This window comes from Molothrus ater, chromosome 6 (genome assembly GCF_012460135.2).
Source record: "Molothrus ater isolate BHLD 08-10-18 breed brown headed cowbird chromosome 6, BPBGC_Mater_1.1, whole genome shotgun sequence".
Taxonomy (NCBI): Eukaryota; Metazoa; Chordata; class Aves; order Passeriformes; family Icteridae; genus Molothrus; species Molothrus ater.
The window spans coordinates 60,383,678-60,395,770 of NC_050483.2; positions in this window are offsets into that span (position 1 = coordinate 60,383,678).

The window sequence follows — 12,093 nt, forward strand, 5'->3', positions numbered from 1 at the left end:
AAGCAATCCGAATGATATCCTCCAAAATAGCTTCTGGAAAACACCCAGTGCCTTCCTGAGCTGACCCTGCGCTGTGGTCCCTGCGGGGATCCCAGGGAATGGGGGAAGGGAGATGTGGTGGGATCCCTCAGCTCTTCCCCAGGATGAAGGTTGGGAAGGAGAGCCCAGCACCTGTGGAGAGCTGATTCAGTGGGAGCACAATGCTTGTCCCGATGCCTGGAGCAGCTGGTGCCAGCTCTGCTGTGATGCTGTAAATGCCAGGGAGGAGGCCCTGGCACAGGTGCCCAGAGCAGCTGTGGCTGCCCCTGGATCCCTGGCAGTGCCCAAGGCCAGGCTGAACAGGGCTTGGAGCACCCTGGGATGGTGGAAGGTGTCCCTGCCATGGCAGGGGGTGGGAACTGTGTGGGCTTTGAGATCTTTTCCAGCCCAAACCATTCTGGGTTCTGTGACCATCCCAGGGATGGGATCAGCTGCAGCTGAGCTGTGACCCCCCACACTCCCACATCTGCTCTGAAGGGGAAGAGAATGCAGTTCTGGGCTGCCCCCCCAGCACGGGAAAGTCCCTGCACAGCCACCACAAGGCCAAGGTCAGTGGCAATTCAACACTTGGCAAGAGGAGGAGGAAGAACTGAGACAAAACCCAGCCCCTTCTGGAGGTGGGTGCTGCCCCGGGTTGCACCAGCTGTGGCTGGAAACCCCAAAGGATCAGGGGGTGCTGCTGCTCCTGACCCTGCACTGCTCCACGGGGAAGGCTAGGATGGAGAAGGGAATTTTTGGGGCCATCAGTGTGGCTCTGAAGCTCTGGGAGCAGGCACAGGAGGTACCACCCAGTGCAGGTGAGGCTGGGGGTGCCAGAGCAGGTGGGCAGGGGGTGATTCCACCTGGTCTGGATTCCTTCCCCTGCTGCTGAGGGTGCCTGCTGGAACCCTGGGTGCTGAGCAATTTAGACTTTCTCTGTTCAAAGGCACAAACTCTCAGGAGATCGCTGGATTTGACCTGAGGCCGTGGAGAAGCTTCCAAAACGGAATGACAGAACTGGGATTGTGGGTGTGGGGTTTGAATAGGAGTGTGTGATGCCACAGGGTGGAAAACTCAGAGTTTAAGCGTTTAGAATGTAATAATTTACATAAAGCAAGATGGAAGTTTTAGCGAGGCTGATCCTTCTTGCTCTCTTGAGGCTCTGTGCCTTGAAACACAGAAAGCCTAAAATTCTCAGCATGGAGGGTTCCAGCAAGGGCCCATCCTTCCCTGGGGAGAGGGATGGATCCCCGGAGCCAGGCTGGGGCTGGGATAGGTGCCCGGCCAGGAATGTAAGCACAGACTCATCTCCCTCCTCCATCTCCGCTGGGAGAGAGCCGGGCGTGGGCAGCCAGGTCCCATCAAATCCCCATTTAGCTCTTCCCCGGCTTCATTTGCATAAATTGCAGCTATTAGGAGAGGGGAAAATTATTTGGAGAAAGTCTCATCACCACGGATGACGAATCTGCCCCGTGCGTTCGTCACTCTTCCGACGTGACCCTCATCTGGCTGGTCACATTCCTGGAGGAGAGGAGGAGGGAAAAAATAAAAAAACCGGAATAAAAACAACCCAAAACGGAAGAAAAAGCAGCCACAAACCCCAGAGACAAATGAGGAGCTGGAAAAACTTGAAGCATCCACAAGGAATTTCAGTTGTTTGGGGTTTTTTTGTTTTTTTTTTCTTTTTTTTTTTTCTTTTCCCAAAACTTTTTGACTCCTTCCAGCTTCTCCCTGCCAGATTTTGGTGAGGAGCTCCTGCCCTGCTGCTGTGCCGGGTTTTTTCCAAGCCTGGCTTTTCCCAAAGAGCCCCTGCTGCCCGGAGGAGCCGTGCCCGCCTGCTCTTGGTCAGGAGCACGGGATTCTCTCCCCTCAGCTCAGCTCTCCCTTTGGAAGTGTTTATCCTGGTGTCCGAAAACCCCGATTTAGAGCCCGAAGAGGGTTTTGGAGGGCCGGAACTGAGGCTTCGGCAGCTCCTGCTGGACATTGCCAGGCTGGGAAAAGCCTTTTCCTTGCCTGGGAGCCTCTCCCTGGTGCTTCCAGCCCCATCCCAGCCTCGCTCCCCTTCCCGGGGACCCTCCCTGGGCTCCTTCCCCAGCTCTGCTTCCCCCAGACTAAACAGGATTTCAGATTTTCACTCTTTCCAGGAGGGGGGATTTGGGGGTTTGGGGGGTTTGGGGCTTTGGGGATTTGGGGGTTTGGGGGTTTGGGGATTCACAGCTCCCTGACGGGGGCAGGAGTTGCCAAAAGGATGCGCTGAGAGCTCGGGGTGGCACCCAGGGATGGGGTCACAAGGATGGGGAACCCTCAGCTTGGGGACACCCCGGGGTTTTCCATCCCTTAGAACAGTGGGGTTTGGGGTTTTGGGTTTTTTAGTTTGTTTGGGGGGGGGGGTTGTTAATTTTTGGTTTTTTGTTTGGGGTTTTTTAGTTTTTTTGTTGTTGTTTTGTTGTTGTTGTTGTTGTTGTTTTGGGGGGGTTGGGTTTGATTTTATTTTGGATAGGGTTTTTTTGTTTTTTGGGGTTTTTTTTGTTTTGGTTTTATTTGGAGTAGGGTTTTTTTTTGTTTTTTTTGTTTGTTTTTTGTTTTGTTTTGTTTTTGGGGTTTATTTGTTTGTTTGAGTTTTTTTTGTTCTTTTTCTTTTTTGTTTTGTTTTTGGGGTTCCTTTGTTTAGGGGTTTTTTGTTCTTCTTTGTTTTGTTTTTTGGTGTTTTTTTGTTTGGGTTTTTTTGTTGGTTTTTTTGGGGGGGCGTTGGTTTGGTTTTTTGGGGTTTTTTTTTGTGTGTTTTTTGTTTGTTTTGGGGGTTTTTTTGGGGGGAGGAGTTTGGTTTGGTTTTTTGGGGGGATTTTTTTGGGGTGTTTTTTTTTTCCTTTTTTTAGGAACGTGCACCGAGCACCTTCTACACTCCCAACCCCCCCGATTTAAATTGATAAACGCATCCAGCGTCCCCCCATCCTGCCTGTGGCAGTGTCGCCAGCAGAGGGGACTTTTGCTGCGCGGTCCCTCCTCCTCTCGGGGACGGCACCATCCCCGCCCTGAGTCAGCGGCTGCGGCCCCGCCGATTGCTCCCAGCTGCGGGCAGGTCCCGGGGCGGGGGGGAATAAAAACCCTGGGAAATTGGGAATTGTGTTGGGAATTGTGCCCTGGGAGGGGCCCGGGGGCTGCCGGCATCGCATCCCAGCAGGGCAGGAATAGGAGGGGAGGCTGGGCACGGGGGAGATGGAGCAACGCTGCCCCGGGCGTTGCACAAGGGTTTGTCCCGGGCCAGGCACGGCCGGGAAGGGGAAGGAAAGTGGGGTTGGGCTCGGTGAAGCTTCCAGCACAACCGAGGGGGAGCCACGGGCAGGGATCCGGGCAGGGCTGGGGGCTGGGAGGGACAGGAGGGGACCTGGAAATCCCGGGGGGAGAACGGGGAGGGATCGGCCCTGGGATGGGGAGGGAGGGAGGGAGGGAAGGAAAGGAGAAGAAACAGGAAAGGAAAAAGGGGGAAGGAAAGGAGAGGAAAAGAAAGAGGGGAGGAAAAAATAAAAGGAAAAATAGGAAGGAAGGAAGGAAGGAAGGAAGGAAGGAAGGAAGGAAGGAAGGAAGGAAGGAAGGAAGGAAGGAAAAGGAAAGGAAAAGGGGAAGGAAAGGAGAGGAGAGGAAAAATAAGAGAAAAGAGGAAAGGAAAGGGAAAAGGAAAAGGAGGAAAGGAAAGGAAAGGAAAGGAAAGGAAAGGAAAGGAAAGGAAAGGAAAGGAAAAAGGGGGAAGGAAGGGAAGGAAAGGAGAGAAAGCGAAAGAAGAAAGGAAAGGAAAGGAAAGAAAGGAAAGGAAAGGAAAAAGGGGGAAGGAAGGGAAGGAAAGGAGAGAAAGCGAAAGAAAAAAGGAGAGGAAAGGAGAAAGAAAACGAAAAAGGGGAAAGGGATAAAAGAAGGAAGACACCTGTTGGGGCCCCGGTGTGTGTCCATCCCCTGGGTCCCGGCTGTGCCACCCCGGGTTGTTTGAGGGGTGGGGGGGACTTGTCCTGAGCCGGGAGCGCCGGGGCACAGCCGGGGCGTGTGTCCGTCCGCGGGGGCGCGTGTCCGTCCGCGGGGGCGCGTGTCCGTCCGCGGGGGCGCGTGTCCCATCGGTGCGGGCTGCGCGTCCCGCTGCGGGCGGCAGGCGGCGGCAGCGCCCGGGATCACCGGGATTGTCGGGATCACCGGGATCACCGGGAGCGGCCCCGCCCCACCCCGCTCCTTTTCCTGCCCTCCATCCCGGCAGCCTCGCCCAGCGCCACCCGGCCCATCCCACCCCAAAGTGCTGCCCCCAACATCAGAGGGACCTGGAGATGCTCCAAGGGCTGGAGCCAGGCTGGGAGAGCTGGGAAGGTTCCCCTGGAGAGGAGAAGGCTCCAGGGAGAGCTCAGAGCCCCTGGCAGGGCCTGATGGGCTCCAGGAGAGCTGGAGAGGGACTGGGGACAAGGCATGGAGGGACAGGAGCCAGGGAATGGCTCCCACTGCCAGAGGGCAGGGATGGATGGGAGATTGGGAACTGGGAATTCCTGGCTGGGCTGGAATTGCCAGAGCAGCTGTGGCTGCCCCTGGATCCCTGGCAGTGCCCAAGGCCAGGTTGGACACTGGGGCTTGGAGCAGCCTGGGACAGTGGAAAGTGGTGGAATGGGATGATTCTTAAAGTCCCTTTCAACCCAAATCCATCCTTCCTTCCCTCCATCTTTTTTCCCCTCCATCTCTCTTTTCCTTCCTTCATGAGCAGCCCATACCTCCTTGGGGAAAAAAATCCCCAGAAGATTTGAATCTCAGTTTAAGGGGAGAACAATCCTGAACTAAAAAATAAAATAAAATCTCAAGAAACATAATAATTAAATCCAAGCAGGCTGGCTGATTGCTTTAGGCATGGAAAGGTTGTGAACCCCGCACATGTGAGGGTTTCCATCCCTCTGGATGTCCGTGTGTCCGCAGAGCTCCCTGTGGGAGCACAGCCCGTCCTGGGCGGAGCAGGCAGCTCCCAAATGTGCTGCCCATGTGTCCCGCGATTTCCCATTGAATTTCCAGCTCCCCCAAGCCCTCTGTCCCCATTTAGCCGGATCGCTCAGCCCTAAAATCCCTTTTAGCCTGAAACGCCGCCGGCGCTGCATCCGTCTCCAATTTAAAGAACAAATCCATTCTCCTGCAGCCCGAGCGGCTCCCGCGGTGCCTCGCTGACCTCGGCGCTGCCGGCCGCTGGATTTTGGACGCAGGGGACACAGGGGACACGTGTCGAGGGGCAATAACCTCCTCACCCAGCCCCGAGGGGCTCCGCGGGACAAAGGCTGGCGGGGGAGATGGAGCCGGGGAAATGGGGCTGGGAGAGGATTTGCTGCGAGGAGCTGTCAGGGGCAGACAAAGGCAGGAAGCAGATAAATGCAGGGAACGAGGCTGATTGCTGGGATTAGTCACCCCCCAAGCCCTCCGGGGCTGCAGGGTCAGGGCTGGAGGCCCCAGGAGGTCAGGAGAGGAGAGATGAGCTGGAGAGAGGTTTTGGGGGGAGACTTGGGTTTGTTAGTGTTGAAAATAGGTTAGAGACTGTTGTTAAATAGGTGATAGATGGTTAAGCATGTACTGTTAGTTTGGTTATGTCTCGGTTTGGAAAGCCAGGTGTCTGCTAAGGAAGGCAGGAACCTCCCCTGAAATGGAAAATGTAAACCCTCCCCACCCCTCCAAATTGCTGTAAATTTTAAATTAAAGGGGCTCTCAGGCAAAAAGATGGGAGCAGGAAATAACAGTTCTTTAATAGGGAAGAAAAAAAATCAAAGGATAAAATAAACAATGCAGTGAACCAAACCAACAGTGCCAGAGTCAGAACCCAGCCTGACACCCTGTGGGTCAGGGTGCTGGCAGCAGCCCCATTGGAATTGTGGCTCAGCCCTCCTGCAGTGCCAGGGGTGGCTCTGCTGGAGCAGGGATCCTGGAGAAGGGTGGAGTCTTCCTCTGCAGATCCAGTGGAAGGAGAGGCAGCTGCTGCTCCTCTGGGGAATCCCATGGAGAAAGCCGTGCTGGTGTCTCAAAAACCTCTGGATTATATCCAGGTAGGAATGCTTGGCTCCTCCCTCTGGGCTCACATCTCCCAATGGGATGCTGTAGTTCTTACCAGCCATGCAGGGACATTCAATGGCTGTTATCAGCAGGTGTGTCCCCGTGGAAGGAGTGAGTGTGGTCATTCAAAGTGAGAGATAAGGCAAACTGCCCGCTTGACAAAAGATAATCTGCCATACAGGTGGTAATAGAAAACATCTTGCCTTGCAATCTGGAACAGTTATTATATTGTAGAAGGGGTTAAAGGGTAGTTATGAGAAATAAAGTACTCAAGATACCATAACACAGCTCAGTAAAGTGCAGCACACCCCAGCATGGACAGAACTGTAATCGGCCAATCAAGCGCCTTAAACCTTCATGCAAATGAAGGATCCCAAAAGAAACCAATCCAAAGGACAAAAAACAGGATAAAAAGGGGCTTCTGACCCACTGAATTGGTGCTGCTCCATCTGGGACATCGAGGCCATCACTGCTGAGCAGCCCCAGCGCCGGCGCTGCTCCATCCTCGATGTTCCAGGTGAAACAGCACAGCTTCCCTGGGTCAGAAGCCCCTTTTTGTCCTGTTTTTTGTCCCTTTGGATTGGTTTCTTTTGGGATCCTTCATTTGCATGAAGGTTTAAGGCGTTTGGTTGGCCCATTACAGCCCTGTCCAGGTTGGGGGGTGCTGCACTTCACTGAGGTGTGTTATGGTACCTTGAGTACCTTATTTCTCATAACTACACTTTTGACCCCTTTTACAATATAATAACCAAACTAACAGCACATGCTTAACTATCTATCAACTATTTTACAACAGTTTCTAAGCTATTTTTAACATTAGGGCTGTGGGAAGGGCTGAATCCCATCTCTGATGGTGCCCCCAGGGCAGGTTCTGGGATCTCAGCTTCCCCAGGAGGAAAGGACCTTAAATCCCCCCTCATTTCATGGGCATGTGTCCCTGCCCATGAAACAAGATGGGATTTAAGGTCCTTTCCAACCCAAACCATTCTGGGATTCCCTGTCCACTTCCAGCTGGGGAGAAGCTGGCCAGATTCCAGGGGCACCTAATCCATGCAGCAAATAAAGCCTAATTCTGCAGCAAACTCGTGGTTCTGGGTATAAACACCCTAGGAAAGGTCTCAAAGCTGCAGCAGCTCAGCCCAGCACGTATTGGGGTCAGAGGCCTGGGGTGGGGCAGGATCACACCTGTGTTGGGGGGTTTAGGTTGGATATCAGGGAAATTTCCTTCCCCCAGAGGGTGCTGGCACTGCCCAGGCTCCCCAGGGAATGGGCACAGCCCCGAGGCTGCCAGAGCTCCAGGAGTGCTTGGACAGCTTTGCCAGGGATGCCCAGGGTGGGATTGTTGGGGGGTCTGGGCAGGACCAGGAGTTGGGCTCTGATCCTTGGGGGCACTTCCAGCTCAGGGAATTCTGTGATTCTGCTCTGGTTCTGTGCTCTGGAGAGTGATGGGGACAGGCAATGTGTGTCTGCTTTGTGCTGCAGGGACAAACAGAGACTCCCTGGAAACGCCCCTGATTTTCTCTCTGCTCTGGGCCCTGATTTTCTCTCTGCTCTGGGCCCTGATTTTCTCTGTGCTCTGAGCTCTGATTTTCTCTCTCTCTGAACTCTGATTTTATCTCTGCTCTGAATACTGATTTTCTCTCTGCTCTGAGCTCTGATTTTCTCTCTGCTTCAAGCCCTGATTTTCTCTCTGTTCTGAGCCCTGGTTTTCTCTCTGCTCTGAGCACAGATTTTATCACTACTCTGAACCCTGGTTTTATCTCTGCTCTGAGCCCTGATTTGATCTCTGCTCTGAGCCCTCTCCCTCCTGGATGCCCCAGCACAAACCCATCCAGGCTGCTCATTTCCCTGCAGATGCAATCCCCTCTGCCAGGGAATTTGCTGGAGCCTGGACCAAATAAGGAGCTCCTGGCTAATCTTGGGGAGCAGGAATCAGTCAGAGTCAGGCAGGGCTGGGAGCTCCCTGCAAGCTCTGTGCCTCTCAGGGCTCCTCACGCTCATCCGGCAGCTGCTGGAGCAAAAACAGCTTTGCAGCAATATTTAGAGAGAGGAAGGAAGGAAGGAAGAAAGGAGAGCCCCAGAGATTAAAAAAAAAACCTTTTTCTTTACCTTTATGTCTTAAAATACATTGTAAAACCTGGAGTGTTTCTTTGGGCTGGGGCTCAGATGGCTCAGGAAGTTTTTTCCATGTTTTTCCCTCCTGTGAGTCTTCAGCTCCTCGGGGTGCTGGGAGAGCTGAGCTCCACTGAATCCTCCCAGCTGTGTAATCCTGGAATCCCAGAAGGGTTTGGGTTGGAAGGGACCTTAAATCTCATCCCGTTCCAGCCCCCTGCCATGGGCAGGGACAGCTTCCACTAGACCTGGTTGCTCTGAGCCTCATCCAGCTTGGTTTTCCTCCTCTCCATTCACTGAAACCTCTTCCCACATTTCTGCTCCAGCCAAGCTGTCAAGAATCCCTCATTTTATAAAAAATCATGTTCTGGACCCCATAATTGCAACTCTCCCTAAGGAAAACCTCTCTCCCACAACACCTGTGATGTCCTGGGCAGAAAGATCCATGGCTGGGTCATGGCTGGAGGGTGGGAAATCACCTCAGCATGGGTGGCTGTCCTTGGGCAAATCCTGGGTCCACTGGGAAGTGAATCCATCCCTGGATCCTTTGGGAAGTGAATCCATCCCTGGATCCTTTGGGAAGTGAATCCATCCCTGGATCCTTTGGGAAGTCAATCCATGACTGGATCCTTTGGGAAGTGATTCCATCCCTGGATCCTTTGGGAAGTGAATCCATGACTGGATCCTTTGGGAAGTGAATCCATCCGTGGATCCTTTGGGAAGTGAATCCATCCCTAGGTCCTTTGGGAAGTGAATCCATGCCTGGATCCTTCGGGAAGTCAATCCATGCCTGGATCCTTTGGGAAGTGAATCCATCCCTGGATCCTTTGGGCAGTAAATCCATCCTTGGATCCTTTGGGAAGTGAATCCATCCCTGGATCCTTTGGGCAGTAAATCCATCCTTGGATCCTTTGGGAAGTGAATCCATCCCTAGGTCCTTTGGGAAGTGAATCCATGCCTGGATCCTTTGGGAATTGTGTCCCTGCAGCAGGCCAGGACCAGGAGCTGCTGAGTCACGAGGCGAAGCGAGTCAAGGAATTGAGAGGAAAATGAATGAGAAGTGTTCCCAAAAATGGAGATGTGGAGAGCTGGGTGCTGTGCTGGGGGGGACCTGCCCTGCTGCCAGCTCCCTCAGGATGCTCCCAGGAAAGGAAACAGCCCCAGGGGAGGCAGGGAGATGGAGAAACCCCTCAGGGTGGCCTGAGGGATGCAGAGCCACCCCACAGGAGGGCACAGCCACCCAGAGAGTGTCCCTTTGTCCTTGGCACAGCTCAGAGCTCGTTCCTGCTGCTGGAGAGGGGCTCCACATGAGGGTTCTGAGATGGTTCCTGAGGGATGAGCTCAAAGCCAGGGCTGTGCCGGGAGACCCTCCTGGGCCAGGGGGCAGCTGATGGGGCCTGGGTTTGTTCTGTCTGCTTTTGCAGAGCCTCAGAAATGCTGCTGTCACGTTTGGCTGGTGTTACCCAGCAGATTCCACTTATTCAGGGTGGAAGAATTTTCTTTCTATTATTCCATGAAAGGAAAGGGTAACCAGGTGGGGGTCAGGCTGTGCTCCCAGGGAACAGGGACAGGAAAGAGGAAACGGCCTCAAGTTGTGCCAGGAGAGGTTTAGATTGGGTATTGAGAAAAATTCTTCACAAAAAATGGTTTGTCCAGCCCTGGCACAGCTGCCCAGGGCAGTGATGGATTCCCCATCCTGGAGGGATTTAAAATCCGTGTGGATGTGGCACCTGGGGACAGAGCCAATGGTGGTCTTGGCAGTGCTGGGGGGAAAGGTTGGACTGGATGATCTTAGAGGGCTTTTCCAACCTCAACAATTCCATGATTCTATCAGGGGGCTCCCCAGAGGCTTCTCTTTTTCTTAGGACATGAGGCCAGAACCCGTTTTGGTGCTGCTCCAGGGAGCTCCGGGTGCACAGCCCTGTCCAAGGCAGGGCTTCCTGGCCCTTCCTGCCAAACCCCCGACCTCGGGCAGGGCTGGTTTCCCACATCCAGGGGCAGAAACGCTCCCAGGGCTTCACTGCAGTGACCCACTAACCCAGCTGGCAGCGGGGCCCTGCTGGCCGAGCCGTGCCAGCACCGCCTGAATCCCTGCCCTTGTCCCAGCCCTGCTTCCCTGCAGGCATCCCAAATCCCCCAAATCCTCGGCATCCTGCGAGCCTCCGCTGCGTGCTGCAGCCCCCAGCCCCGCTCCCACCGCCGGGAATGGCGCTTCCCTTCCTTCCCTTTCCACCCGGGAGAGGTGAGGGTTTCCTGCTGCTGTCCTTATCTCTGCTCAGCAATTCCAGCGCTGCCATGCTCGGGGGAGGGACAGCCGGCCGGGATTTCCTGCCTCGGCAGCCTCTGAGCCAGGGATTCCTCTGCTTTTCCTGCTCCTGGCTGGAGCCCAGGGCAAGGTGAGACTTCAGCAGGACAGGGAGGTGCCAGCCTGGCAGGAGAGTGACCAGTGCCTTGTCCTGGTGTTCCCAGTTTAGCACGGGGATTTTTAGCACACTCCAGCTGGGAGTGTCTGCTGGGTGGGGACAGATCCATCCTCAGCCCCATCGCAGATCTTCCCCCATTTCCATAATGTCAGCACATCTGTTTCTGCCCAAAATGCCTCCCAGGAAACGGCTCTGGATTGTTTTTATGCCCAAGCTGTGAGAAAGGATGGACCCTGCAGCCAGAGGCTCTGCCGAGGCACATGGAAGTGATTACAGGGTCCCTGTGCCACCTCCCTTCCCAGCACAGGCTGTGGGCGAGCACAGCCTGTCCCTGTCCCTGTCCCCATCCATATCCTGTCCCCAGCCTCATCCTTGTCCCCATCCCCATCTTCATCCTCAGCCTCATCCTCACCCCCATCTCCAATCCCATCTACATCCCAAAACCTATTCCTGTGCCCATCCACACCCCCATCCTTGCCCCTTTCCTCACCTTCCTCTTCATTCTCTATTGCCCATCCTCATCCTTGTCCCATCCCCATCCTTGTCTCCATCTTTATCCCTGTTTCTATACCCATCCCAATCCTTGTCCCCATCCCAACATCCATCCCTATCTCTGTCCCATCCCTATCCCCATCCCTACCCATTCCCATCTCCCCATCCCAATCCTTGTCCCTATCCCAACGTCCGTCCCTGTCTCTGTCCCATTCCCATCCCTGTCTCTGTCCCATCCCCATCCCTGTCTCTGTCCCATCCCCATCCCTGTCTCTGTCCCATTCCCACCTCCCCATCCTCATCCCTGACCCCATCCCCATCACAGTCCCCATCCTTATCCTCGTCCCCTTTCTTGTCTCCATCCTCTTCCTCATGCCTATCCCAATCCCTGTTCCCACCCTCTCTAAGGCTCCTAGTTCCTCCCAAAGCCACAGGGATGCCCACACCAGCAGGATTCTGCTCCCAAGGCCAGGACAGGCTCCAGCTCTTCCCATTTTTTAACTGACTGGTGCCAGTTTGGCTCAGGGAGTTGGGAAAATTCACTTTTTAGCATCCTAAAGGCTGCAGGAAGCCTGGCAGCTCCTCCTTCCCTGCCCAGAGGATTCTTGGGGCCCGTGGTTTGGATTTTCAACAGCCCCCAAAGATCTCATGGAGCAGCAAAGCTTCCCCCCCTTTCCCTCTGCCCCCTCTACCCATTGCCACCTCCCAGGTGCCACCAAATGCCACCATTCCCCGTGGGAGTGACATCCCAGCTGGGATCTCACCAGGCAGAGGAGCTGCTGGCCCCTTGCAGCTCCCAATTTCCCTGGAGAGCCGTGGAGGTGTTTGAGCTTCAAAGAAAAGCCACATTTTGGCACGGGGAGCTCCTCAAAGGCTGCAGATCGTGTCCAGCTGGCCTGGACCCCACTCAGAGTCCTAATGGTTTTCCATGGCCAGGCAAAGGACTCCTTCCAGGGGCTGGAGCCAGCCAGCTGCTGCAGCCAAGGGGCAGTGGCTT